We start from the raw sequence: 27611 nt of genomic DNA on the forward strand, positions 1-27611 counted from the left end.
AAGATGTATTTTGAACGGTTATTTAAAAATGTAGTTATGAAAGATTGCAGTGGATTAGCAGGTGTACTGAGAGTTCAGAGTTCATTTGAAACATTGTTGTGTGAACTTGTGGCCATGACAGGTCTGGCAGGCGGTAGTTGCTATGGAAAAGAGGTAGAAAGGGCAGAGGGGGGAAGGGTGTTGATTTGAAAAAAGTGAGGGAAGAGTTTTTATTGGCTGACATGAGAGATATGTGTGTTGAATATCAGCGTTTCGGTGCCTTTGTTGGTTCCAGCTTCTGGAGTGCATACCTTTAATTCTGGTAAAGAATAATTGGTGTGTTTCTGAGACTGTTTTGAATTTCAAAAAGAATTTGTAAAGGTGAGTTATCGTTTATATATTTTAGATAAAGAGTAGTATGCTTTTTTGCGTAAATAAGAAAGTCAGCTGTGTATTTTAAATGATGTTTTGCGTCAAGTGTTTGCATTCTGCTTCCAAAGGCGATTTTGCATTCTTCATTTACAGAATCGGAAAAATTATTGGTTCGGTAAAATACCGAATCGGTAATTTTACCGATTCTGTAAATTTGCTATGTAGGGGGGACTCTTCTGAGTCCCAAAGGCCTTAACGAATCGGTATTTTAGCATGAAATCAAACTTCATGGTAAAATACCGATTCCGGTGTGCATGCACATGTGTGCATGCACACCTATGTCATGTGAAAGGCGGACCTGCCTTTAGGTCAGGTGTGCCTGCCACATGGCACCTGTGCCTGTTTTGAGGGTGCCAGAGGGTGTCAAAGTGATACCCCCTGCACCCTTGTGAATTCTTTAATTACCGATTCGGTAAATACTGAATCGGTAATGCCTAATCATTCCTATGGGCTTCAAAGCCCATAGGAATGATTAATTGTTTGAGTTACATAGCCATGTTAAAAGAAAATTATGCATAAGTGTTGCACGGGCATTGTAAATACCCTCCTATGTGTGCTTAGCAATTTCAAGTCACTTTCCCTGGGTTCAAGGGCCTTGTAAATACGTCCCCATGTGTGTCTGGTCATTTGAAGTCACTTTCCTCGTAGTGCAAGGCCCTTGTAAATACGCCCCCATGTGTGCCTGGCAAATTTTCATTTTGATTATTTGAGTTACATAGCCATGTTAAAAGTTATTGAAAAAAAGGTGCAAGTTCCTTTAAAAAACGTTTTCATGTGTATTAGGGCATTTTAAGTCTGTTCCCCATGAATGTAGGTGTATTATTGTTTTACATAAAAGGTTTAAAAACTTTTTTTGAAATCAAATGCATGCACACTTAGGGCCCGATGTAGGTGGTTGTTTCAGGCCATTTACCGACCGGTTACGGCTGATTTCGGCCGTTTCCGACCGGTAAATGGCCAATCGGTATGTAGGGGCCTAAATCCAAGGTCACATGTAGGTAAATGTACATTTACAGAATCGGAAAAATTATTGGTTCGGTAAAATACCGAATCGGTAATTTTACCGATTCTGTAAATTTGCTATGTAGGGGGGACTCTTCTGAGTCCCAAAGGCCTTAACGAATCGGTATTTTAGCATGAAATCAAACTTCATGGTAAAATACCGATTTCGGTGTGCATGCACATGTGTGCATGCACACCTATGTTATGTGAAAGGCAGACCTGCCCTTAGGGCAGGTGTGCCTGCCACATGGCACCTGTGCCTGTTTTGAGGATGCCAGAGGGTGTCAAAGTGATACCCCCTGCACCCTTGTGAATTCTTTAATTACCGATTCGGTAAATACCGAATCGGTAATGCCTAATCATTCCTATGGGCTTCAAAGCCCATAGGAATGATTATTTGTTTGAGTTACATAGCCATGTTAAAAGAGAATGATGCATAAGTGTTGCACGGGCATTGTAAATACCCTCCTATGTGTGCTTAGCAATTTCAAGTCACTTCCCCCGGGTTCAAGGGCCTTGTAAATACGTCCCCATGTGTGTCTGGTCATTTGAAGTCACTTTCCTCGTAGTGCAAGGCCCTTGTAAATACGCCCCCATGTGTGCCTGGCAAATTTTCATTTTGATTGTTTGAGTTACATAGCCATGTTAAAAGATATTGAAAAAAAGGTGCAAGTTCCTTAAAAAAACGTTTTCATGTGTATTAGGGCATTTTAAGTCTGTTCCCCATGAATGTAGGTGTATTATTGTTTTACATAAAATGTTTAAAAACTTTGTTTGAAATCAAATGCATGCACACTTAGGGCCCGATGTAGGTGGTCGTTTCAGGCCATTTACCGACCGGTTACGGCCGATTTCGGCCGCTTCCGACCGGTAAATGGCCAATCGGTATGTAGGGGCCTAAATCCAAGGCCACATGTAGGTAAATCTACATTTACAGAATCGGAAAAATTATTGGTTCGGTAAAATACCGAATCGGTAATTTTACCGATTCTGTAAATTTGCTATGTGGGGGAACTCTTCTGAGTCCCAAAGGCCTTAACGAATCAAAAAGTTATTTAAAAAACGATTTTCACTTTCTGTGTTTACTGTCTATGCCTGTGGTTGTTACAGTTAAAGATTGTAGTTTTAGCCTGCCTGTAATTGCATATTTTATCACCTGTGTTGTGTTTTAAAAGTGTGGTTTTCCCTGCCCATGATTGCCTTCATTTAGTGTGTTGAATTGTGGGATTTGCAGTTCAACTTCTGTAGTATGTCCCTCTCATTCCTTGGTGACAAATCTGTTTTCCCTCCAAATTTCTCCTTTGCTCTGTGCTTAGGCCTGTGTGCTGAAACAGTGCACCCCCAGCCACCATTTTGTGTTCACAAGCCAGTGAGGCCAGCCCCCCTGCCCCCCCCCAGCAACAGGGATTTTCTACATCAGAGGGTGCTTCTGTGAGCTGTTGAAACTGTATTTACTGGGGCCTGTGCACTTCGTTTTTTGGCCAGCAGGGGGAGTAAAGCTTTAATCAAACAGTATTGTTAGATTTCGAGTTAGTGAAGCCTTTACCTGCTGAAGTCCCGGCGTTGAGGCTAAGGGTGGAGAGGACAAGGGCAACTATGTCCTCTCCACCCTTAGCCTCGACGCCCGGGCTGAAACGCCCTAAGCCTAGCCCTTTTTGTAGCCCTAGTAATCAGGTGACCCCTTCAGCCAATGGGAACGCTAGCCCTAACACTATCCAATCACAACACTAGCCCTAACATCTTGAACCAATAGGAGACCAGGACCTTGCAGCCAATCTTAACCCTAGTCCAAGCAGCCAGTCAGTTCAAAAACCCTGACCTCCTCTGTTTGGGCCTGTTCGAGACTGGTCGGGACTAGGGCCTGAAATGCTGCCTTTTTCTCCCAAAAAAATAATAATCCTTCACTCTTTTATCCCTCCACTATCCTTTTTCTATCAAAATTGACAGACTAACATGTTCACTTCTCAAATTCCATGTTCCATATTCAACTATACTAATATACTGCCCAAATAACTGAATAACATATCTACTACTCAAATTACTTCATATTTATACTATACTAATTTTCAACACTAATCCTTTATGGGTTCCGGAGTGGCGTGCTACTCGCCAAAAAAGCGCTTCAACACCCATCAGGGGAAACAAGTGCTATATGAATGCAAATCTTTCTTCCCTTTTATCCTTCCGCTATCCTTCTCACGCCAAGTAACAGACTAATATCCACCACTGAAATTACCTCATATTTCACCATATTCATTCACCACTAATCCTTTATAGGCTCCCTGAATAGCATGCGTCAACAAGCGAGCGATAAATAAATACTAACTCTGTCCTACTATATCCTGCTATCATTCCAAATCCAAATTACTGACTAACCTATCCACCACTTAAGATGTACTTGCATGTTTCACTATACTAATTCAAAACTAATCCTCTGTGGGTCCCGGAGTAGCGTGCTACCCGCCGAAAAAGCGCTTCGACGCCTCGTCAGGGGTAGTAAGCGCTATATAAATGCAATTACAATACAATACAATGTGAAAGGCAGACCTGCCCTTAGGGCTGGTTTGCCTGCCACATGGTACCTGTGCCTGTTTTGAGGGTGCCAGAGGGTGTCAAAGTGATACCCCCTGCACCCTTGTGAATTCTTTTATTGTATTCATTTGTATAGCATTGTTGAATCTAATTCTTACTGTTATTGATTTACTGTTTGGTAATAGTGGTTAATAACATTTTTTATTATATTTCACCACAGATTCAACTGCAGATTATTTGGAAATTAGACAATGCCGTCTAAGGATAGAATTCGAAAGGCTATGAAACGTCAAAGACAGCAATTGACTAACATTTTGCAGCAGTCCTCTACATTAGAATTACCTCAACGGACGAAGAGAACACCGGGTAAGAGAACAAAATCATTCCTTAGAAACATTTGTAGAAACAAAAGTATAACTACAGAACAAGTTTTAGTCCAGAAAAAGAGGGCCAATTTAAATGGAAAGGAAAGGCCCGTCAAAAAAGTTTGTGCTAGAGCAGGAGATAACTCTGTGCATGGCAGTAGAAGGGCAAATATATTCAGGGACATTCGTAAGCGAATGTTCCGCAACAGGGTAATTGTCAATTTGCTAAAACAATTTAAAAAAGGTCAACAGAAAGTGTCATTTTATAAGAAAAAGAAAAATGTAGAGAAAATTATTGAACAGGCTTTCGAAATTAAGCGAAAGTTATTTATTTTGGTAATTAATAGAATTAGGAAACTAAACAAGGTAATCTATGTTTTCAAATCTAATAGTAGATGGAAGAGAGAAGTTAATCAAAGTAATTTTTGTGAAGTTTTCTTAGGAGAATGGATGCATAGTTTAAATAGTGAGGCATTTTTTAATGGGGAGAGTTATTTTCAGGACAATGTTTTGGTGCATGCAGTTGACAGCAGTGGTCGAGCATATGAGGTAAAAGATGGTCATCCGGTTGAAAAAGAAATACTTGTGTCTGCAGATGCAGAAGAGGCGCTAAGTGATGAGGTTTTAGGGAGACGTCCTAAGGGACCAGTGTACACCTGGAAGTGTAGTTCTATTTGCAGTGTGCAACAGGATTCCATCAATTTGCTTTGTGATTTTATACGGACATTTCGTAAGAAAAGTGTAAAGCAAAAAATAAAGTTGTTGCAATAATTAGATCCTTGCAGAGTTAGACAAGTGACAGGTTTGCGTGGTCATTCACTGGCTTGTCTTTCTAGGAGAGTATGCCAGAGTGTATTTCATCATTTCAGGATGCTAGCAGTGCATCATAATAAAGTGAGGAAATTAGTTAGAATGTTGTATTATGCTAAGAGTCCAGCAATTATGCTTAAAAAATTAAGCAGAGCTCTTTTGCATGGTTCTGAAGTAGATGTGAAGAATATTTGTCAAGAAATTGAGTTCTGTTACTTTGCTGGTAAAGAGAACAATGTTGATATTGAACCACTAGAAGAAGGTAATGTGGAAGACAGTGAACAGATTTTCAGTACAGATAAGTTTCACAAGGAAATTTCCACGTTTATGGTGAAATCAAGTGAGAGGCCTAATTTCACTTGTGTGTGTTGTCGACGGACTTATTATAAGAATCAGACTAAGTTAGTGGATATATATGCAAAGAGTGATATGGAAAACAATAGTGAATGGAAGGATTTTGCCACATACTTGATGGTAGAAAATTGTTTTGATTTGGGAGCGGACCAACGTATGTGTACTTATTGCTATAACAAATTAAACCAAAACCAGATGCCTGCTAGAGCTGTTTATAATAATCTGGAATTAGATGACATTCCTTATGAATTGAAGGATTTAAATACTTATGAATCTATTTTGATTCAAAGTGTCCATCCCTTCCAGGCTATTGTACGAATGGAGCCAAAGACAGGGAAGTTGCCTCCATGAGATTTACAGAGAGGATTAAAGGGAAGGGTTGTTTATTTGCCTTTGGATTTGAAGAAAAACATTAATACAATTGGAGTAGAGAAAGTGGAAGAGGAACCTCTGGTTATCATAGTTAATGGTGTTCCGACAAAGAGTAAGAAAATCTGGCAAGATTTAGTGGATGTTAGGAAGGTAAAAAAGGCAACATTGTATTTGATAAAAAATAATAAGTACTACAAGAATGTATGTGTTGCAGAAGAGGAAGTAAGTGAAGAAGAGGACAGCGATTTGTGTCCTGGTCAAATTGAGAAAGTAGAAGCCTCTAAAAAGGAAGAAATATATGAACATTATAGTGTTCATCCTTTGCATTCCAAGGAAGTCATGGGGAATGCTATTGAGTTGTTTCAAATGAAACAAGCCAAAGGGAGTCCCATTAGTGTTTGGGAGGAAAGTTTGGAAGCTCGGTGTTTCCCACAGTTATTTCCCACAGGTCGAGGAGGACGATATGATGAGCGACCTGTTCAAATTCCTGCTTCAGAATACCGGACTTTACGATTGTATACAGAAGATCCTAGGTTTTGACAATGCATTCCCTATTTATTTCATCTATTGTTTGAAAGTGATCTCTCTGGATTGTCTTATGCAGTGAACCACATCTTGAAAAGTGGTGTACAACTGCGAAATATCTCGGCAAGGGACTTTATGGATAAAGTCAATGTGCAAGACAGTATTTTGGATTCTCACCTGATTAATCTCATGGCTTGTCAGCGTGGTACTAATGAGTATTGGTACCGCCGTCATGGTGACTTAAAATGTATGCTGAGGAACTTAGGAACTCCCACATGGTTCCTCACTCTCAGCTGTGCTGAGTATGGCTGGGAAGACTTACTTGAATTTCTACGAGAGGTAAATGGAAACATTGAAAATATTGAATTTAAGACACCCGGAGAACTGTGCTCTTTGGATCCTGTGAATGTATGCAGGTATTTCAATCATAGATTTGAAGCTATGATGTCTTTCATCACAAACAAGAAAAATCCACCTCTTGGAGAGGTGTTGGATTTCTTCTGGAGAAAGGAGTATCAAGCAAGAGGTGCTCCTCATATACATATGCTGCTATGGATCAAAGATGCACCCAAATTTGGAACAGATCCGGATGACTTAGTGATGAGTTTCATAGAACAGTATGCTACATGTGCTGTTCCAAAGACAAACGAAGACAAAAGTCTAAGAGAACAAGTTTTACGGTTTCAAAGCCATCGTTGTGGAAAGTACTGCCGTCGTAAATTCAGAAACAAGGACAAATACTACACCAAATGTCGTTTTGCATTTCCACGGTCGGTGTTATCAAAAGGAAGAGTTAACAATTTGATGTCATCGCTGCGACATAATGTGACGAGGAAATCACCCAAAAACACATACAATTTGAAAAGAAACGAAGAGTCCAAGTACATCAACGACTACAACCCAGTGATTTTGTCCATGTGGAATGCTAACATGGATATACAGTTTGTGGCTGACAACTGTATGGCTGTGGCTCGGTATGTGACGTCTTACATCACCAAAAAAGAAAAGACAGAACTGAAGGATATGTCGGAGGATATTTCCCATAAAAAGAGCCTCAGTAAGAAGTTGTACAGTTTCAGTCTGAAGAGGTTGTCGCATCGAGAAATCGGAGCTTACGAATGTTCTGACCGGTTATCTTGAGCAAGTCTCTATGCCAAATCTAGGAGTATCATTTGGGCGAGTCTTGGTCTTGCTGCAACGCGTAATCGAGTTCTGAAACCTGTACGGGAAATTGAGTAATTGGCGGAGAAGGAGCCAAACAGTACAGATATTTTGAAGAGCAACATGTTGGATACATATTATCCAAATAGAAGCAGTCACCTGGAGAATGCTTGTCTGTATGATGTTCTTCAAAATTACGTTTTCAAGAGGAACATCAAAGAAGATATTGATAAAGGAGTGTATGCTGTAATTGGAAGTGAGGGATGTCTGGTCAAGCAAAAAAAATGTCAATTGATAAATCATCGAAAATTGGATTGCGAATCTCCCGAAAGAAAAGAGTTTTTCTATTTAGCTCTTTTGCAACTTTTCAAGCCTTGGCGTGCAGAAGAGGAACTGCTTGGGGATTTCCTCTGTTACGAAGAGTCTTTCAATGCAGTCAAGGAGTCCATAGAATGTCCTGTTTTTCCAAAATATCTAAAAATGTTGAATGCAGAAATTGAGCAGGAAGCAACAATTGCAGCCGAGATTGCTAGAGACAGTTCTCAGGACAGTCAGAGTTCTGTTTCATTGAGTCAGGATCCACTAGGAGAACCAGTTATTGAAAATGAAGCTGCCACTGCCATGATTGAAGTGGAAAGAGCCATGGCACATGCTCAGAAGGATGCGGTTAACTTAGAAGAATTGGAAAGACAACTTAACGTTGAGCAGAGGAAAATATATGTCGAAGTTACCAACCAAATTGAGCATGGATTAAGTCATGAGAAGGAAGAGTGCTCATGTACGTCGTTGAAGCCTGTCCGACTGTACGTGAGTGGAGAAGCAAGAACTGGAAAAAGTTTCCTTATTAAAGCAATTTCATGTTATCTGCAGAAAAGGACTGATTCATCGCTGTCTTGTGTTGTGACCGCTCCAACTGGACTGGCAGCTCATCACATTAAAGGGATTACTTTGCATCGGTTACTGATGCTGCCAGTGGAGCATGATAACAAATTACAATACCACAAGTTATCTGGAGATGCTTGTTGTGAAGTATCTAGAGTTTTGAAGAAGATGAAACTTCTTATTATTGACGAAGTAAGCATGGTTTCCAATGTCATGCTTGCTTTTGTGCATTTAAGAATGCAGGAAGTTCTTAAAACAGAGTATGATGTGTTATTCGGTGGCAAACACATCATTGTTTTTGGTGATCTTCTGCAGCTGACACCAGTGAAAGGACAACCAGTGTTTAAACTGCTTACACATGAAGATACCAAGAAGTGCCTAGGGAGCATTGGCAACGTTAACATATGGTTAAACTTCAGTTATGCTGACCTGCGTGAAAATATGCGTCAGGCGAAGGACGAAGATTACAAGAATATTCTACAAGATATTAGAATCGGGAAAGTGATTGAGCGTGGTAAAGAAGCTTTACATGCACGCTTACTGTCAAATTTATATCCAGAAGAAGACGTTTTGCCAGAGGATATTTTTCAGAAAATTACTGTGAAGAAATCTGGAATATGTTTGATGCCAACTATTGCAGAATGTTCCATCTTCAACAACAAAATGTTGAATTTAGAAAAACAAGAGATTGTGAAACTGGAAGCTATTGACAAAATAGAGCATATGGGAGCAACAATTATTTTGTCAGAGAATTTGAAATCTAAATTGGATTCATTAGAGAAGACTATATCTAAAACTGCGGGTTTTGAAAAGACTTTGAATGTGTGCTTAAATTGCTGAATCATTTTGAGAAGGAATTTACATGTTGAAAGAGGTCTGGTAAATGGATCAATGGGTAATGTTGTTGATTTTGAGAAATACAGAAATAGAGATGGAATTGAATTTTTAAAAATTAAATTTGATGGCATTGAGGAAGTACAGCTAATTGGTCGTTGCTCTGCTAGGTTTTTGCTTGTTAAAGACTCATATGTTCGCCGTAAGCAGTTTCCTGTTTGCTTGGCATATGCGGTGACAATTCATAAATCGCAAGGTTTAAGTGTAGACACTGCTTTAGTGAATATTGGCAGTTCTGTATTCAAAGAGGGTATGGCTTATGTAGCATTGTCACGAGTCAGAACTTTATCGGGTTTGTACTTGATTGACTGTGATGTCACAAACATTTGTGCGGATCTAGATTGTGTTAAGGAATACAATAGGTTAAGAAGAGAGTATGCACCACATTTGCCTCAATATCCTTTGATTGAGAAACGTGTGGTAGGCCGGAAACGAAGAAATATCAGTAATAGTAGGGATGTTGTAGCAAAAAGACCAAAAGTCGATGAACCCAAAATTGTAAGCAGGAATAAAATGAATTCTGTTGAAAATGTTGTTGGTTTTAAATTTGAAAATAGTTCTGGTGTCAACTGCTATGCTAATGTAGTTGTTAATGTTCTCTTTTCACTAGAGACTTTCAAAGAACAGATTGTGATCAATTCGGAACAAAGTTTATGCTGTTTGTTGAATTCTGTGTTAGAGAAATGTAGTGCTGATAGAACGAGAGTAGAATGTGTGTCTGAAATTCGTTTTCTGTTAAACGAATGGTCAGGTCAAACAGAATTCTCTGAAAATATTCAGCAGGATTGTCAGGAGTTTTTAATGTATATGCTTGATGTATTGCAAGATGAGGGTGTAGATGTAGATTATCTATTTGGCGTTTCTTATCAATGGCAGCATGACTGCGAGAACTGTAGGCTATCAAGTACTACTAGTGTAGACTCAGAAAGATTTATATATTTAACTTTGCCTGACAGTAAATCAGTATCCTTCAATAAGCTAGTAAAGGCAGCCGATCAAAATATGGAGTGCAGCCAATGTAAGTCTGGAATGCTGTCCACGTTAATTTTACGAAGTTATGGCCAGTATGTCATTTTAATGTTCCAACGATGTAGGCCTGATGGAACTAAATTGACAACTTTAATTAATAATTTTGTGGCTTCGCAGTTGTCAATATCAGGAAGGATTTTTATAACTACTGCAATTATATATCATAACGGTCCTTCAACTAATTCAGGACATTATACAGCTTATTTGAAATCTGGAAACGGTTGGTCATTCTGCAATGATTCTGTTTTAACTTTCAAAAAAAGATTGCCTTTCCACCTTCAAAATTCTTACCTGGTGTTCTTACAACCAAAATTTTAGGAAAGGAAGCTTGGGATTTGTTTAGAGGAATTTACAGAGGTTCTAATGGCTCCTACTCTATATGGCCTTGTGGATAATTGTAGTACAGAGCGAAAACTGTTTGTTTTTATAAGCAAAGTCAAGCAGCAGATCAAAATAAGGAGTAGAGGAAATGTAAGTCTGCAATGCTGTCCACATTATTTATGGAAACTTATGGATGAAATGTCATTTTACAATTTCAACTACATAAACTGGAAGAAAATAAGTTGTCCAGTCTAATTAAAAATGTTTTGGCTACACAGTCATCGATTTCAGGAAGAACATTTGCAACTGCAGCTATTATATAATATGCTGGTCCTTTGACAACATCTGGATATTACACAGCTTATTTAAAATTTAAAAAATTGCTAGTCTTTCAGCAAACATTACTAATTGAGTATGAAGCAATGTTGCATTTTGACTTGATTTTTGAAGTCAGAATTTAGGGTAGGTAATTGGACTATAATGATTCTAGGTGTTGCTGTAACTTAGTGTGCTGTTTCAAATTGCTTTGTATGTCTCAGTTTTCTTAAAACAATTGAGTTTATCTTTCAGAAAGTGGCGGGCAGAAAATAGTAACAGCACAACAGAGTATAAGCTGTTCTTAGGATATCCTTTGACGTCATAGAAAGTAAGTTACTTTGGAGAAGTTCCGATTTCTGCTTATTTATATTATTTGGGTTTTTTAAACACAATCATTTTGATTGTGTTTTTTTTCCCCGTTGTTATATGATGAATACCTTCAACTCGCTGTTTTCAGTGACATTTGATATTTTCTGATAACAGCAAAAATAAACCATTAAATATGTTTAATTAATTTTCTACTTTGAATTGTGATTTCTAATATGTATATGGATTGGTGTGGCTCACTGGTTAGAGGCGGCAGACCCAGAAGCAGAGGTCGGCCCGGGACCAGGGTTCGATTCCTGACGCGGCAGGATCTTGGGCCATGGTCAGCGGACTCGATAATTCTCGCCTCGGTGCCTACTCCAACCATGGGTCCCACTCAGCAACTCTGGGCAATAGCTTGCTTAATCTCTACTAACGGCCCCATCAGCGCCGGGGATGCCTGGCTTCACCTTGGGGATGCCCAGGAGGGACCATCTCACAGGGAAAGCCAGGATGGGTTCCCCAGTGGTATACAGCGCCGGGACGCCTCTTTGCTGGGGCAGCTGTGCGCTTTACTAGTATACCACATTTAAACATTTAACATTCATTTTGTCTCATGCTCACTCTTTTTTTACCACCTTGTATTAATTTAAATTTTTTTGTTCTTTCTTACACAGAATAAAAGTATAAAAATGATAATACAGTACGGTAATGACAATTATAAGGTAAGCGTTTAGTACTCTTTACGTTACATGTCTATCAGATTTAACTTTTATTAGTTCCTCTGCTTCTTTTTTATAACCCTTAGTTTCCTGTCTTTGCTACTTCCTTCATTTCTTTTTCTATTACTTATTTATACTACTTTTTTCACTTCTTTTATCAGTCCCTCTTTCAACAGTAACTGTGTGTTACTCCCTCTATTTGTCTTTCTTTTCACATTACTCTCTGTTTATTAACTCGTCTTTTTTAAAAAAATATTTTTTTTAGTTCGCTCCCGGTTCGCGTACCCGAACGCTAACCGGGAAGCGTACCAAAAGAAATAGAGGATGCTAGAGTGCTAAACATTCTAGCAATTTTTTTAAAAAGGGAAAGTAGTTCTGAAAAGAACTTTTTTTAAAATTATTTTTGATGTTTTATATTTTTTTGGTGTTTTTTTTGAGGAAGGGGAAACAAAAACTGATTTGCTTCAAAGGGCTCAACAGGAGCAACAAAAAAAAAAAATTACTTTCTAGGACGTTTTGGACATTGATGATTTTCATATGATCTATTTATTAAAGTAAAACTCATCTCTCCGCATGAAATTAATTTTCCACATGCTACACAAGTCAATCTCATCTGCCCAAAGTTCTTTTGCAGATTTGGGACCGTTTCCCTTGCCTCTGACTCACTTATTGCTAAGTCATTGGTGGATGTTTTTGCCGGTCGGGGGTTATCCACCAAATCTCGAAGTTGTGCTTTAGAATAATTAAGAGGGTGCCAACTCTCCATGTGCCGATGCATGGTATGATTACCATAGCTATATTTTTTTCGGTCCCTCTCGAGAGTTTTTTTTGCAGATGAGGCAGGTAACGTACCTGGCATTAACTTTCTTTTCATGAGAAGGAAAAGAAAAAAATTGCCAGATAAAATTCACTTTCACATGGGACGTTTGAGGAAATATAAATTTTTGGTCAAGTTATGTTCCCTATCGTGTACCCCACCGTCTCCATGTACGAGTTTAAAGTGCATGTAACTTCCCTCCTGTGCCAGCTATGAAGACGCAAATACATTTGCGTCCAACGTTAACATGTCCTCTTTCAGACCCACCCTGAATGGGTTGAATAGTCCGTTCCTAAGTATGCCATGCCAACGTCTTTTTGTAGTGTACTTTACACGTTTTCAGCTCTGGCAAAGTAGGCCCGGAATTCTGCCATCGAGCCTTTTTCCTGCCTTCTGACTCTGAAAGCCCAGGCTGCCCAGGCTGCCCCGTACCTGTGAACTCTGCCTTACTTTCAGCGTGGCCCACCGCGCTTAGCTCAGCCTGCTGCCTGCCAAGAATGAATTCAACCTTCGAGTTATCTGTTTCCCTCTCCGAAGATGCATTCCTGCCTACTAGTTTAAGTAAACATTCCCCCAGCTGTAGAGCAAAAGGGCCTGGCCTTACTGTCTCTGTGCAAGTAATTCATAGCCTCTGTTACCACGCTACCATGGAAGGCCCATGCCCCACGCTTCTCATGCAGACACTTAGGCGCTTATACACGCACTCACAGTCAGTATAGAATAGCTTCTGCCCCAGAGACCTTTCCGCCCAGATAGCTCAGTTCCTAAACATCAGATATCAGATATGATAGAAGCACAAGTTGATCTGACATGCCAGACTTCTGTCTCTTTCCGCTAGTTGAAATGTCAAGTCCCCTGCACCCCTTCAGCTTCACGTCAGTCACACGTCATGCAGCTGCGCGCGCATCCAGGCCTCAGATTTCTGCTGACATTGCAAGATTCTGCTTATTGTTGCCACCCACTTATGACACCTACCTGTGACGTTTCAAGCACACACTTCTATGTTCACGCCTAGTTCACGCCTTCTAATTACGTATCATGACCACGTGTGTGTTTTATCTTGTTTCTTTCAGCTGTTACGCCTTCTGCATTGACTTCTATTATGTATATTAAGTATAAAAGTAATGTAATGTCAATAAAGTATGCTCTATCCCTTCTTACACCCCTGTGGTGGTAAGAATCCGATATCCAGTCATGACCATTCCTTTTTAAGGAATAAAACCCCTAAGAACTCTAACACCACGGACTCTGTTTTTTTCTTTCTGATTGAGTTATTATTGATTAAGTACTTACCTGCATAGAAATTAAGACGGTAAATTAAATATTTACGACATTTTGGCGCCCGAATAGGGACCCCTCCCCCACCTCACGCGCCGGTTGGTGCATTGCAAACTCTGTCCCCTGCCATCAGTTAGACGGAAACTACGCGTACCGTCAGGATTTCCTGTATCTCCCTCTGGCCCACGGAGGTGACGAAGACTGCAATCAGCACCCAGACGAGGCGGTGAGGAGCGCGGAGGATCCCGACCAGAGCCTAGCCGAAAGAAGCAAGGTCCGAGGTGTCAAGAGGCCCACCAGTTTTCCGAAGTATCCACGTGTCGAGTCGAGTCGAGTCCGGTCCAGTCCAGTCGAGTTTTCCGAGGCCTTCTGTTTTCCGTGCTTCCCGGTGAGTACCATTGCTGGGACGTATCTAGACGGGTTTGGGTACACAAGTCCGGTCTGCACTGTTTTAGACAGTGTATCTGTACTGTTTAGTAGTATATCCGATGATTCAAGTTCTTGCACTGTTCTCAGCAGTGTATCTGTGCTGTTTAGCAGTACATCCGGTATAGGGGGTAGTAATAAGTGTTTTTAAATGTCTTTTTCCATGTGATTAATGTCGTTGTATGAGTGACTGTTTTATGTACATTATTGTGTTTTTGTGTAACTAGCTGTATTCAGTATTAAGTAGCAAGGATTGAGCATTCAGTATTAAGTAAACAAGATGCCGTTTTTCAACAAGTTAAAGCAGATAGGAACTAGGAAAGGGATGCTAGAGGAAGAAATTCCTATCCCCCCTAGGGACACTCCTGGAAATTTCATGTACCATAAACATGGCATAGACGCCATACTGTATCTAGATTTATGGGCCGATTATACTAAGCATCTAGATGAGAGACACAGATGGCCCGTTACCGGAACATGGAATGCCGAGTGCATCTTGAAGGTAGAAGAAGCATTATGGAAAAAGAAAGCCAGACAATCTCAGAAAGACGCCATAGAATTTTGGCGTAAGGAATCACATAAGCGTGCTGAAAGAGCACTCCGTAGAGAAGACAGACTTAAAGAATCAGACAAAGCTCAAGAAAACGAATTAGTTACTGAGGGGATCCGAGTAAAATCAGAGCAAATAGACCGCGCACGAAACAATCTTGTAAATGGTATGTATCTCGTGGCCGAGGGTTCGCCAGAGGCCACTTCAGAAATACCGGAAAATCTACCGCCACCATTAATTCCAACTAAAGTAACTCACAGGACCACTAAAGACATATTCCTGAATTCCTATCTAGAGGATGTAGCTCCCGCTTACACCAACGGGTGGTAACCCGCCCCAAGATCATATTCCGCCAGTACCACAACAAGGTTCCCCCGCCCGACAGATTCCCCCTGTTCCACCACCTCCACCACTTCCCGCACCTAAAATTAATCTACCGAAACCGCTTCTACCTGATCCTACTAAAAGACAAATTCAAGTACCGATACGGACTCCACAAAGAGATAACGCTCAAGTTTCAGCCTCAGGAGGTGCGTCCGGGGGTCCCCAGACCCCGCCGCCAACACGTAGATTACACTTGCAGAAGCCCTTTATGCTCCACTCACCCCGCCTCGACCCACTCAAAGAACCGCTTCAAGTTTGCAGATACGACCCAGTACCTGGTAAAGATGATAGGATGTTTATAGCATCACTACGCTTACGACAAGCTACCGATTACCTACTGTACTTCCCAGGAATGAAAGAGTACCTAGATAGAATATACAATTTTGTCCGGACTGGGGAAGACCCTGACAGTATTAAGGAAGCCATGGCATATCAGAAAGTCGACACTCAAGCGTATCTACTACGTTTTTTTATAAATTGCTTAATAAGAGAACGAGACAGGCCTGAGACAGACCAGGATGAATTAGATGGACTCAACAAATGGGGTCAAAATATATCTGAAGGAAACATGATAAAGGGGGTTGCATAGCCAGTATGTACAAGAAAATAAGAAAAGAAGTAATAGAGATACACAAAAAAGAAAAAGAAAAAGAGAATGCCTCCTCCGAGGAGGAGGAAGAACGTGAAGAACCAGAAAAGACTACAGATACGATAGCATATGTAGGTAAGGGAGCTTACCTTAGGAAAGGCATTCGTCCAGAAAGCAAGAGAGTTTTTCTCTCTGGCTTAACCAATCCGAATTCCACTGAACATCAGTTCCAGGAGACCGATAAAAGGCTTCGAGACCGAATGGGGTACCATGTACTCAATTCTATGGATGAACAAGAACTAGCTCGGTCAGCAGTATTATGGACTGACAACCCGGATATATATAATGATGACACAGTAGCGCAGACATTCCTGAACCTTTCCCCAGACGAACAGAAATTAGCAGGTGTATACATGATTCAGCACCTCCTCACGTTATACAGAAACCAACATTCTGATCCAGGTCCCTTACACGATACATTAGAAGCACTACTCATGGATAGATGGAGAGGTTTAAGCACCAAATTAATTCAAATAATTCTAGAACAACGCCACAGATATAACACTTTCGTAAGCTCCGAATATGTTCCCGCTCCGCCCCCAGAAAGAAAAATGTATCATATGGAACGTCTGCATGGCATTGAAAGTCAGAACCCCTTACGAGAAGTGCATCCAGTTATGGGTGAGGATCATACCTTGAAACGAGTGTATGTACACACGCCTCTGACTAAGTTAGAACTGTTAGAAATGAAGAAACTAGTACCGTGTCATGATAAAGACCCTGCAGGTTTTCACAGAGAACTTAAAGACATGTTACTGATGGGGGATTACACATATGAAGATATCATGAAAATGTTAAAGGTACTGCTGCCCACGGGCATCTACGAGAAACTCAAGGAAAAAGAATGGGAGGTGGGAGAGAAAAAGATTGTATGGGCAGAAATAGAAGACGAAGAGAACAAACGTGTCCCAGGGGTAGGCCTTGGGGAGAAAACTAAAGCATTACCAGGTTTGATAGTACAGGTTCTGCCAAGATTATTGACAACTAGAAAGGAAGATTGGGACGCAATCTCGTCCTGTAAACAGAAACACGATGAAGATACTAGTGACTTCTATTCAAGATTCGAGAAATGTTTCATTATTAATAGTGGCCTTAAACCAAGTAGTGAGTCATACCCGCATCTTTTTGTATCAAAATTAGTCGAGAATTCCCTGCCATTGGTTAAGAACCGCGTGTACAAAATTGAAAGTACTTGGCAGGCAAATACGCCATCCCAGATGTTACAGATGCTACAATACCATCAGAACAGAATTAGAGAAGAACAAGATCAGGAACAGAAACGCATGAAAGACACGAAAATGAAAATGTTAGTAGCCCAGTCGGTTCCAGCCGACGGTCAGAGAAAGGGTGCGACCCAGACAGGTCACGCCACAGCTCCCGTTAAAGGGACATGCAACTATTGCAAGCAGCCGGGTCACTACGTACACAAATGCCCAGTTCTGAAACATAATATAGCAACAGGTAAAACTAAAGAAAGACCGCATCCGCCTAGACAAGATCATAACCAGCATCAGTCTTCACAGAACATACAGCCCATGCAGAATACACAGCCTATGCATGCTTCATCACATGCAGCGCAGACAGTAGCGGTATCACAGCCACAGCCCATTGCCGCAACTCAGCAAGTTTCACAACAGATGTACCAGTATGCCCAGTCCGCTTATCCCGATTATCCACGATATACATGAAACAGCCTAAAGAGGGAAGGTGGCTTGCCTCTTATTGAGATTCTTGTAGATCAAGAGGGTCCTTATGTACATAGTCAAGTATTGGGAAAAGACAGAAAGTTTTTAATTGACACAGGGGCAAGTCGCACCACAATCAGTCATGATGAAGTTCCAGGGGCACCCCTCTCAGGCTCGCAGAATGTTTCCCTTGGTTTTTCAGGACAGCCTATTGTAAATGAGGTATCGAAACCCGTTCCCCTGGCTGTGGATCCATTATCACGTGTTACAGACCTGTTACTCACGAAATCATGTCCAGAAAATCTGTTAGGAATAAAAACATTGAAAGCCCTAGGAGCTGTTATATGTTGCTCCCCGGAAGGAGTTAGACTTTTCTTGAGAGACTTTAAGGGTCATTACGTGTTACGAGAGTTTGATGTCAGATTGAAAAATGTACCAGATCACTTGTGGGCGAAAGGCCCAACTGATGTAGGTTGTATGCACATTACACCATACCGTGTTACACTCAAATCAGGTGTAGTTTTACCCAGAATCAGACAATACAAGTTACCACCCGATGCTGTAGTGGCTTTACTGGAAATCATTGAAGAGCTCATTGCCCAAGGAGTGGTCGTAGAAACCGACTCCAATATCTGTAATTCACCCATCATTCCGATTCTTAAACGTACTGATCCCAATGCACCACCAGTATATCGGCTGGTGATTGATTTAAGAGAATTGAATAAATGCATTATTCCACAGTACCCTGTGGTTCCCGACATCTCATCCTTATTGACGGCTATTGATTCAGAAGCAACGTTCTTTACTGTGATTGACCTCAAGAACGCCTTCTTCAGTGTACCTATTGATCCAGAGAGCCAATATCTCTTCGGATTCAGTTTAAATGGACGAAGTTTCAAATTTTCACGCGCACCTCAAGGATTCACAGAAAGCCCCAGCATCTATAGCCAAGCACTGAAAAGACAACTTGATTGTATCACAATGCCAGTTAACACCGCTTTACTGCAATACGTCGATGATCTGCTGATCACCGCACGAAGTGAGCCCGAATGTGAACAAGCATCACTGACAGTTTTACATTTTCTGGCCGACAAGGGACACAAGGTGTCTCCTTCGAAGCTACAATTCTGTGTTCAGCAAGTTGTGTACTTGGGTCACTTGCTGTCCAAAGTGGGGAGACAGCTCACTCCCGATCGCATTCAGTTAATTGTAAATATGCCACAACCACAGACACAAAAGGAAGTGCGGGCCTTTATAGGCCTCACCTCGTACTGCAGACAGTGGATTCCCCAGTATGCATTTCTAGCCAAACCACTCATTCAGTTAACAACACAGGAGGCAGCGACTTCGACTGTCCTCCCTTGGACTCAGGAACATACACAGGCTTTTGAAGAATTAAAGAAAGCTTTATGCCAAGCACCAGTTCTAGCGACACCATGTTACAGCAAACCTTTTACACTTTTTGTTACAGAACGTGAGGGTACAGCATTGTCTGTCCTCACTCAAGACCAAGCAGGTTCACATAAGCCTTGCGCTTATTTTTCAAGTACATTGGATTCAGTATTTCAGGCACTCCCTGCGTGCTTGAAGTCAGTAGCAGCGACAGCCTCAGCAATCAGACAGAGCGATTCAATTGTTTTAGGACACCCATTAACAGTTCAAGTTCCACATTCTGTAGAGGTTCTTTTAAACAGAACCCAGACTCAGCACTTGACTATAGCACGACTGACAGGTTATGAATTGACACTATTCCAGCCACACATAGAAATCAGACGCTGTAGCATTCTGAACCCCGCAACATTGTTACCTACAATTATGACAGATCCAACCCCGCATGATTGCATAGAGATCATTAATACAGTAACAAAACCTCGACGAGACCTAACAGATGTTCCACTGGAAAATCCAGACCTGACACTTTATGTGGACGGTTCATGCATGAGAACAAGTACAGGAGAATTAGTGGCCGCGTATGCAGTGACCACTGAAACTGAAGTTAAAGAAACACATCGTATTGACACACTGTCTGCTCAAGCGGCGGAGCTCATCGCTCTGACCCGAGCTTGTATTCTAGCCAAGAACAGAAATGTTAACATATACACTGATTCCCGCTATGCGTTCGGAGTCGTACACGACTTCGGCATGTTATGGCAAGAAAGAGGTTTCTTGACCTCTCACGGTGCCAAGATCCAACACGGTCCCCTCATTCAAGCACTGTTAGAAGCAATACATCTGCCTGCAGGTATATCCGTTATGAAGTGTAAAGCACATACTAAAGTTACAGATTCTGTTTCCCAGGGTAATGACCTGGCAGACCAGACAGCAAAACATACAGCATTGACTCACACCCAGACTACTGATGTGACAAAGACAATAGTACCAACTCAGTGTATGTCAGTCAGGGATCCCACCCTAGACGTAATCGATATTCAGACACATGCTACTGCAGATGAAATAAAGAAATGGACTGAACTAGGAGGGATCCAGACAGATCAAGGATGGGTCACAAAGGGAAAATCTACATGGTTCCTCCCCGACTCAATGGTCCAAAGCATGATAAATACAGCACATAGTCCTGCACATCTAGGAGAAAAAACTATGTTAGACAGTTTACAGAATCTCTGGTACAACAAACACTTACGAGCAGCAGCAAAACAGAAAGTGCGTACTTGCATGATCTGTTGTCAGTTCAATCCAGGTAAAAGCGTTCCTGTAGAGCAAGTAGGATTTCATCCTCCCGATCACCCTTTTGAAGTCCTCCAGATGGATTATATCCAGATGGACCGTTGTCGAGGATTCAAATATGTCCTCGTAGTTGTTTGTGCACTTTCTCGTTGGACCGAAGCATATCCAGTCCCAGACTACACTGCTCCGACCACTGCCAGGCAGCTGGTTCGAGAATTCTTCCCACGATACGGCCTGCCTCGTGTCGTGTACTCAGATAACGGACAGCCGTTCTCATCCGAACTCATGAAGCATGTCTCCCTTCTGCTAGGATATCAGTGGAGATTCCATTGTGTCCGACATCCCGAAGCCGCAGGCCTTGTAGAGAGGCATAACCAGACACTAAAGACCCGCCTTGCTAAAATATGCCAGGAGAAAGGGGTCGACTGGATAGTCACCCTGCCAGTTGCACTGTTCTACATGAGAATGGTTGCCCACTCGAGATCAGGACTATCCCCGTACGAAGTGGTCTTTGGCAGACCACCGAATATGTGGGGGACGCCCATTCCTAAGAAAATTACTGATGTTGATTGTAACATGTTGACAGATTACCTTGCCTCCTTGATGTCTGCACTCCAATCATGTCGTTCACAGGTTGCCGCAGCCTTTCCTGACAACACTGATGTAAAGCCGCATGATGTCCGTCCTGGCGACCTGGTCCTAATTAGGAACTTCGACAGGAAAAGTCCGCTGGAGCCCCGCTGGAAAGCGCCGAAGACCGTCCTTCTTACTACGAGGACCGCAGTAAAGGTGGAGGGCAGAAAGGGGTGGATCCACACGAGTCATATTAAACAATGCAACGAACTGAAACCAGACCCTGACTCGTCCACCCCCACCAAAGACTGTATTAAACCTAGTGACTTTCAGGTTCCCGAACGAGAGAAAACTCCCCAAGAGGAGTATAAACAGAAACTTCGATCTAGCAAGTCAGACAGTTTAATTGTTTAAGTCCTCCCCTAGGTGAATCAGTTAAATAGTTTCTGACATGTATCCCCTAGATCGAGATAGAGAGAGAGAGAGACAATTCAAGAAACGTACCTATTGCAAATCACTGCGTAGTCACTGTATAGTGACATTATTAATTATGTTTTTTCTAAGTCTTCTGATTATTGTGGCGAGTATATTGCTTCCTATATATTACCCTATTTTCAAGCGTGAACAATCTGCTTACAATGTTTCTGCTGAACATTCTTTTAGTACATTACCCCCTCACGAATTGTCTTACAGACTTGCGCTGCGCAACAACACATTCATTAGCATGTTACATCACTCCCATCAGACGAGCAATGCTACAAACTGTTGGATATGTGGCCGACTCCCTCCCCATCAGAAATACAAGGGAGTTCTGCCCCTCTTTCCGTACCCGTTCACTCACAATGGCTCCTGTGGTGCATGGAGTACATTGATTAATTCTTTAGATTCTGATATTGCTGTTACCCGCGAAGGGGGCTGGGTTTGGGGAAACCTGAATTCAGTTCTGTTCGACGTCTGTTACCCTGATAAAAGTGGACGATCCGTTAGAATAGGAACTGATCTAGAAAACGAAGTATATGGATTAGGTAATTACACAGTTAACCTCATGATCCTTACTATTGAGTCCGAAGCTGCACCCATTCTCCCGCTATGTCAGTATTACCAGTCACTGGTCATCTTTGTGTTAGAAAGAAAGGTTCGGTACACTTAGGTCATAGTAAATGTACTACTGTGGTCGAATTCACTGATGAGGGTAGGTCCTCATTTCGAGCAACACGTCATTCCTACTTTGTTTGTGGCCATACCGCATACATACGTTTACCTCCAGATTGGGATGGTACCTGTTACATTGCTTTTCTTCTGCCCCCTGTTTTCCTAGCTCCTCCTGATTATCATAGAAATACAAATCTAGTAAAAGATAGATTCCGAAGAGATCTCCCGATTGTCGACTATACTGAAACGGCATGGGAGCAATACACAGATTTTAATAAAGGATTCTTTTTCTTCACAGGTCCCGTCCAAAACAGTAAACTAATACGTAGATTAACTAGAACACTTGAAGCAGTAGTACATGAAACTGCCTCTGCCCTAGGTAACTTAACAGAGGAGCAGTCTGCTATGCGGATTGTTGTCCTTCAAAATCGTCTTGTTATTGACGTCATCTTGGCAGATAGAGGTGGAGCTTGTAAGGTCATCGGGTCAAGTTGCTGTGTTTTCATTCCAGAAAACGCGCCATCTGTATACAAAGCTATTACACGTCTTCATAAGATTGCAAGTTTAATACATCAGAATCCAGGCACCTGGACTTGGTCCGGATGGTTCTGGACAACGTTGACCGCTTGGGGATGGAAGATCCTATCCTTCCTAGGCATTGCCCTTGTCATAGTATTCAGTTGCTGTCTGTGCCTACAGTGTGGGCCGGCGATATGTGGACTGTGCGCCACATCGTGCATTGAACATTCCAGTTTTCTCTCAAACAGACAACGGAAGAGAGACGAGCAAATGATGTTACAAGAACAGACTGATCGATTCATGATGATCGAGATATCATGAAGGGTCCGTAGGGAACAAGGAGGGAATGAGGAAATATAAATTTTTGGTCAAGTTATGTTCCCTATCGTGTACCCCACCGTCTCCATGTACGAGTTTAAAGTGCATGTAACTTCCCTCCTGTGCCAGCTATGAAGACGCAAATACATTTGCGTCCAACGTTAACATGTCCTCTTTCAGACCCACCCTGAATGGGTTGAATAGTCCGTTCCTAAGTATGCCATGCCAACGTCTTTTTGTAGTGTACTTTACACGTTTTCAGCTCTGGCAAAGTAGGCCCGGAATTCTGCCATCGAGCCTTTTTCCTGCCTTCTGACTCTGAAAGCCCAGGCTGCCCAGGCTGCCCCGTACCTGTGAACTCTGCCTTACTTTCAGCGCGGCCCACCGCGCTTAGCTCAGCCTGCTGCCTGCCAAGAATGAATTCAACCTTCGAGTTATCTGTTTCCCTCTCCGAAGATGCATTCCTGCCTACTAGTTTAAGTAAACATTCCCCCAGCTGTAGAGCAAAAGGGCCTGGCCTTACTGTCTCTGTGCAAGTAATTCATAGCCTCTGTTACCACGCTACCATGGAAGGCCCATGCCCCACGCTTCTCATGCAGACAATTAGGCGCTTATACACGCACTCACAGTCAGTATAGAATAGCTTCTGCCCCAGAGACCTTTCCGCCCAGATAGCTCAGTTCCTAAACATCAGATATCAGATATGATAGAAGCACAAGTTGATCTGACATGCCAGACTTCTGTCTCTTTCCGCTAGTTGAAATGTCAAGTCCCCTGCACCCCTTCAGCTTCACGTCAGTCACACGTCATGCAGCTGCGCGCGCATCCAGGCCTCAGATTTCTGCTGACATTGCAAGATTCTGCTTATTGTTGCCACCCACTTATGACACCTACCTGTGACGTTTCAAGCACACACTTCTATGTTCACGCCTAGTTCACGCCTTCTAATTACGTATCATGACCACGTGTGTGTTTTATCTTGTTTCTCTCAGCTGTTACGCCTTCTGCATTGACTTCTATTATGTATATTAAGTATAAAAGTAATGTAATGTCAATAAAGTATGCTCTATCCCTTCTTACACCCCTGTGGTGGTAAGAATCCGATATCCAGTCATGACCATTCCTTTTTAAGGAATAAAACCCCTAAGAACTCTAACACCACGGACTCTGTTTTTTTCTTTCTGATTGAGTTATTATTGATTAAGTACTTACCTGCATAGAAATTAAGACGGTAAATTAAATATTTACGACACGTTCTTGGCATTTCGTTCAGAAAGCCACTTGTCCCTTGCTCCTGTTCCTCGTCTTCCTCTTCTTCTTCTTCCTGGTCGAAGATGACCTGGCTAGTCGGTCCTCTCTTCTTTGGTGGTGGTGGAGGTGGTGGAGATCCACCAGCTGCAGCTAATACAAATGCCATGTCTTAGCAAACAAAAACAGGTATTTCTCTCATAAAAATGAAAGTCGGAGTGAGGAAAAAAGGTTGGACTTTCATCATTTGAGAAAAGAAAATGTTCTAAACCAATGAAAAGTGTTTATTTTACGTCATATGATCAAGCGTTCCATCATTAGGAAACTAAAAGTAAAATGAACCAATGAAAAGTTTTAAGAACTAGTCACATGACCTGTTATGCTTACGTTCCGCGTTCCGCGCCTCGGATCAATTCCGGGGCTTTACGTTTCGCGCCTTGGTTCGCGTTCCAGAACGCTTCCGGGTGCGCTAACGCAGCACGTCATAAGGGGCATTACGTAGTAACGCGATATGTTGCGTTTACGGGACGCGTCATGATGTGCCTTTCTAACGCGGTATTTGCACTAACGGAACGTTTACCGATTCGCGGACCGGCAGCGAAACAAGAAAAAATAATTTAAACTATAATATAAATTGAATTAAAAAAATATAATACAAATATATATAAAATATATTTGTGAATTAGAATAAGAATATATGTTACAGCTATAGATATTAGCTTTTAAAAAACCAATGAAATTCACTGAAAAAACCATAGGTTATAGACCATATATAGTTAGGGATTAGCATTTACAAAACCAAGAAAATTCACTGAAAAAAACATTGGTTATAGACCATATATAGTTAGGGATTAGCATTTACAAAACCATAATTTACTCGCACAAAACCATAGAAATTCGCATATATAGTTAGTTGCAATAACTATATATCGCGCACCCGCAATCCACTGCTGATGATGTCACATATTACATCATTCATGACATGGTCAGTGACATCACTGATGACTTCACTGATGACATCTCAAATGACATCACTGATGACATCACTGATGACATCATCCAGTGACTGTATGTTTCTGGAAAGTTAAATTATGTCTTACATATTGAAGAATGAGTGGATGTATAAGTGTCTGGATGAAGGATTTAGTAGGTGCATGACTGACTGTATGAGAGAATGATTAAATGTGTCTCACTGAGTGCATGGGTTAGTGACTAAACTGTCTTAATTTGTGCATTATTATGTCTGTTATGTAAACTGCTGCATGTGTTGATCAGTAGCTATATGAGTAAGTATATGGGTTATTGATTGGTTGCCCAGGTATTTGTATGGGAGACTGAGTATGTGTGTGGGTGGCTGGGAGGTGTATGACTCTGTGCATAGATGTGTGAGCAGTTGATTCACTAGATGTATGGGTTCAAAGGTGCAGGTGGAAACAGCTGTATGGGCAGTTGACTGTGTGCATGAGTGTATTGGTGAATGAATGGATATCTCAGTGCTACATGTCAAAGTAAGTACATATGTAAAACACAGTCCATGTGAGAGTTGACATATATAAATAACTGTGCATAAGAGCCAGTGAATGTGTGAGTGGCTGTATGGATCATTGTGAACTTGTATCGGGGATTGTATAAGAGAGTAAATATGTGTTAGTATATATTTTAATAAGTAAGGTGTGTATAACTGTATAGTTGAGGGAATGGAGGTGTGATTGATTCTTTGCATGACTGACTAGGTGTGTGAGTAACTCCATGGATGAGTGACAGTCTGTGAGTGTCTGTTTACACTGATTGTATCTAAGGTTATATTAGAGTCTGAAGAGGTTCATCGTATTATCACATGAATTATATCATCAGTGATGTGATCAGTAATGTCAAATGAGATGTTATCAGTGATGTCATCAGTGATGTCATTTGAGATGTCATCAGTGATGTCATTTGAGATGTCATCAGTGATGTCATCAGTGATGTCATTTGAGATGTCATCAGTGATGTCATCAGTGATGTCATTTGAGATGTCATCAGTGAAGTCATCAGTGATGTCATTTGAGATGTCATCAGTGATGTCATCAGTGATGTCACTGACCATGTCATAAATGATGTAATATGTGACATCATCAGCAGTGGATTGCGGGTGCGCGATATATAGTTATTGCAACTAACTATATATGCGAATTTCTATGGTTTTGTGCGAGTAAATTATGGTTTTGTAAATGCTAATCCCTAACTATATATGGTCTATAACCAATGGTTTTTTCAGTGAATTTTCTTGGTTTTGTAAATGCTAATCCCTAACTATATATGGTCTATAACCTATGGTTTTTTCAGTGAATATATATATATATATATATATTCAATGTCATCAAGCGCTCATAAGCAATGCACACTCAAAAGCAGGTTGTTTAAAGGTTTAAACAAGAAAACCTTTAAGCAACCTGCTTTTGAGTGCGTATTGCTTATGAGCGCTTGATGAACATTGAATTGAAATGTAATGGCTGGGTTCGCCATCTATGTGCGCCACCTGACTCGGGAGAGGATCTCAGCAGGATCCTTCTGTGAATTTGGAATATATATGTATATATATATTATATATATATATATATATATATATATATATATATATCCAACTTTGCAAGAACCCAAATTCGAAGAAGGCAACTCGAAGTTAATCTTTTCACGTTTTAATGGCAATCTGCAGACAGTAACAGAGCGGAAAGTCACATTAAATGTTCCACGCCAGACGCGTTTCAAGAGTCACATACTCTCTTCCTCAGTGGCGTTGTGTCGTGACTACATCTGAGCGCTGTGATAACAGTTCAATTTAAGCCATCTGTCGACCAGGGCGTGGCCAGCAGCACGGCCTTCTGGATGTGGTAGTCCATAGATTAACCCCCAGTGGGAGCGCTCTAGAAATAGAAAATTAAAACACATTTCAGTCCCAAGTGGGTAGATGCTTGAGACCGTCTGTTAACTGTCTTATTTCATCGTTGCCATCGTGAGCTGAGCCAAGCGCTACCTTGCACAAGCGCCTGCTCAACCTCGCTCCACTTTGCAGGCACCCGGTAGGGAGCATGTAGGGACCCGCCTTGCAGCGGTGGGCTTTCTTCACCGACCGGGAACAGCCGGTTACACATCCAACTTTGCAAGAACCCAAATTCGAAGAAGGCAACTCGAAGTTAATCTTTTCACGTTTTAATGGCAATCTGCAGACAGTAACAGAGCGGAAAGTCACATCAAATGTTCCACGCCAGACGCGTTTCAAGAGTCACATACTCTCTTCCTCAGTGGCGTTGTGTCGTGACTACATCTGAGCGCTGTGATAACAG

The sequence above is a fragment of the Lissotriton vulgaris genome, chromosome 10, assembly GCF_964263255.1.
Source record: "Lissotriton vulgaris chromosome 10, aLisVul1.2, whole genome shotgun sequence".
NCBI classification, from domain to species: domain Eukaryota; kingdom Metazoa; phylum Chordata; class Amphibia; order Caudata; family Salamandridae; genus Lissotriton; species Lissotriton vulgaris.